We start from the raw sequence: 3,713 nt of genomic DNA, 5'->3' as shown, positions 1-3,713 counted from the left end.
TGTAAAAAAAATAAAAATGCAGGCCACATATTTTACAGTGTAGTATCTCCGTCACACGCCTCATCTATCTGTGGGCTTCAAATTGTGGCATTTGAGGCCTTCATTCAACTGTTTTTGCTGTATGTTACTCCAATTATTAACACTATTTTGCTGTAAAAAAATAAAAGTACAGGCCACATATTTTACAGTGTAGTATCTCCGTCACATGTCTCATCTATGTGGGCTACAAATTGTGGCATTTGAGGCCCCCATTCAACTGTTTTTGCTGTGTGTTACACTAGTTCTTGCCACTATTTTCCTGTAAAAAAAATAAAAATACAGGCCACATATTTTACAGTGTAGTATCTCCGTCACATGTCTCATCTATCTGTGGGCTACAAATTTTGATGCCCCCATTCAACTGTTTTTCCAGTGTCTTAGCATAGTTTTTATGAAAGTCAATAGTTCACCGCACACTCTTTTGGCCTAAGTGATGCAAATTTGATTTCCATTTATTGTGGTTCATCCAAACAACAAAGGAGCAAGTCTTACAAAATAGTAAGCAGTATATAGAGCGACATAGGTAACAGCGAGCAAAAATAACAACAGATGTTTCGACCCTCCCGGGTCTTAATCATTGTGTCCCTGTATAAAAATGAACAGGATCCGTAGTAGGATTATCTGGGAGACCAAAGAAGAGAATGCTCAGTACGGTGGCTGCCAAACTTGTTGGTGACCTGGTGATCTCAGTTTTGAGCAGCACCACCACACCTTGCTGGGTTGGTGCTTGGCGTTGAGTTCCCGCCACTGCATAGAGGGAATCTCAAGCCGTGTCCTCTGCAGTCTCCAATTTTTATTCAGCCACAGAGGTTCCTGCTCAGCAGAGACTTCAGTCCCAGTGTCTTGCTCAGGCTAATGCTATGCAGCTGGTTGCTGCTGCCCCAGGTTCAGCTACAGTATAGCATCCAGCATTAGTCAGCGGCGAGCAGACGCTCCTGGGTCTAAGTCCTGGTTTTTCCCATCTGAGTATGCCCGTGAGACGACCACTCATTGGTGGTCAGAGGTCACATGCTCAGGTCCTCAAGCAGCTCGGATTGGGCCATCAGCAAGGTCCTGGAAGGCTGCAGCTATTAAAGGATCGCACGGCCGCATGGCCGTGTGCTAGTATAGTCCATGTGGAGTGAGTGTTGTATGCACGTATGAATGTCTCTCGTGAATGACTCATTATGAAACCCCCACCCTTGGTATGCATGTGTTGTTCAAACTTGCCAGTTAGTGCCTAGGCTGATAGTGCAGGTAAGAGGCAGAGTCAGGGACTAGCTTCAGGTTTCAGCGCCAAGTAGTGGCTTTGCCTGTACGCCACTGTGCTCTTGGTCTGCACCCCACAGTAGCCAGCATCTATTAGTGATGTTCGCAGTTACGACGCAGTGTGCTTAGTGGGTCTAGAGAGGCTCTTACCCCGTATCCTTGTGGCAGAGTCTTGTGACCGTACACTAGTGCTGATTCAGCTGTGCCCTGTGACAGTCAACAGGGTACGGTATCTGTGTTCTGCAGTTCCGTGGCTCAATGAAGCAACAGAGCCCGTTGCTACTAGACACTGGGTGGCATTTAACTCACGTGTGTCCAGTGCGATATGGCCATTTTGTGTCCGCCATTACCGAGCAGCAGTTAACATCTCTGCACGGTGGACCCCGGGCTGCGAATGCACCTTACTACCATCTTATTACTTGGTGCGTTCTGCCAGCACCTAACAGTTGGTGCTGGCTCCATTTTTGCTTGGATGAACCACAATAAATGAAAATCTAATTTGCATCACTTAAGCCTAAAGAGTGTACGGTGAACTATTGACTTTGATGTTACTGGGGCTTTTCAGTCCATTACACCAGCACCTCACTATATTGACTGAGTGCACACTACTACTTCATTTTTAGCCTAGTTATTGACACCAGTTTGCTGAAAAAAAATTGTTAGCTAGATATTTTAAACTGTGGTTTTCCCACACACGGATCACATATAAATTTGCTCCAAATTCAGCCATTTGTAGTGAATGTGGAAAATATTGTAGTCCATTTAAAATGGGCAAGGTGTCAAAAGGTTGTTGGTTGGATAGCGGATAATGCTTCCAGTCACTTTGCATCTACCACCACCACCACCACCACCCTGTATTCCACACAGTCAAGCCTGAGTAGCCGTGAGTCTGGACCGCTTATTCCTCACCATGATCCTCCTTCCTCCCATCATGCCGAGTGCCAGGAAACAACTGATCCTACACTTGGACATTCTGAAGAGCTGTTCACTTTTCCATTTATAGATTCGAGCCTCTCGCCCGGTCCACTTGAAGCGGGGCAAGATGAGATCGCATGTAGTGATGCCCAAATATTTGAGCATCCACAGTCACATGAAGGTGACAGTGGGAACGTGTCACAAGAGGTGGACGATGATGAGACACAATTGCCAGAAAGTCAGGAGGAGGACCAGGGTGTGGAAGTGGAAGATGAGGTGGTGGATGATATAGCAACTGACCCAAGCTGGCAGGAGGACATGCAGAGCGAGAACAGCAGCACACAGGGAGAGGGAGGCGTAGCACCCCAGCAGGCAGGAAGAAGCAGTGTGGTGGCTGCAGACAGGAGGCGGGCAACCATTCCTTATAACACCAACAAGACGGCAGTTGTCAGTACAACTATTAGGACTTCCTGAGTCTGGTTGTTTTTTAAAGACTGCCAATAACCCAAAACAGGCCATTTGCACCACCTGCCATGCCCGCATCAGCAGGGGTAACAAAACTATGAGACTGACTGCCACCAGCATGATTAGGCACATGGCAGCAAAGCACCCGACTTTGTGGGCCGAACCCCAGGCTCCAGGAACACTGTCTGCTGGTGACACCACTACTTCTTCCGCTGTTGTGCGTCAAAGCCAATCCCCTATCCATGGTGCCCGCAAAGATGCCTCCTGCCCTGCACCTGTTGTTGCACACACTCAACTAGCACCATTATCAAGCACGTCCACATACTTGTCCCAGCACAGCGTTCAGTCCTTGAAAAGCTGGCACAAATACGCAGCCAATGCCCCACAAGCCACAGTACTAAACTCACACATTTTTTGTCTGCTTGCACTCAAAATGTGGAGCAGTACCTGTCCCCACAGCCACCAGAAACCCCCAGTGCACAGTCAGCGAAATAAAACAACCTTGGTCATGCTTGCTCATCCAACTGTCTGTGGTGAAATGTACCCTGGCAGACAGAGGTTTAGTCAAGGAATGGGTGATGTTGTCTTCGACAGGCTGGTGTAGTGCAGTCACAGCTTTCTTAGTCCACATTCACGCGTTCAGTATTTAGTCAGTATTTTACATCAGTATTTGTAAGTCAAAACCAGGAGTGGAACAATCAGATCAAAAGTACAATAGAAACACATCACCACTTCTGTATTTCTCACGCACTCATGGTTTTGGCTTACAAATACTGATGAAAAGTACTGACCAAATACTGAACTTGTGAAAGTGGCCATAGAAAAGTAATGGAGACTGGGCAATTGGTACTGGAGGACTGAGATGACCATCAGCTTTTGAAAGCCCTCTGTATCTACCAGGCAGAAAAGCAGCATTTCCATGGCCAACAGATTGGAGATGGTGGAGTTCAACATCTTAGCTTTGTAACGCATAGGAGGAAACAATCTTTTACTTGACCACAAGTGACCGTGTGCTGGCTGCACTATTGAGAGAGAGCAAAGTACAG

Source organism: Dendrobates tinctorius, unplaced genomic scaffold, assembly GCF_039654945.1.
Source record: "Dendrobates tinctorius isolate UK_male_01 unplaced genomic scaffold, ASM3965494v1 ptg000243l, whole genome shotgun sequence".
NCBI lineage: Eukaryota > Metazoa > Chordata > Amphibia > Anura > Dendrobatidae > Dendrobates > Dendrobates tinctorius.
This window is presented reverse-complemented; position numbering follows the sequence as displayed.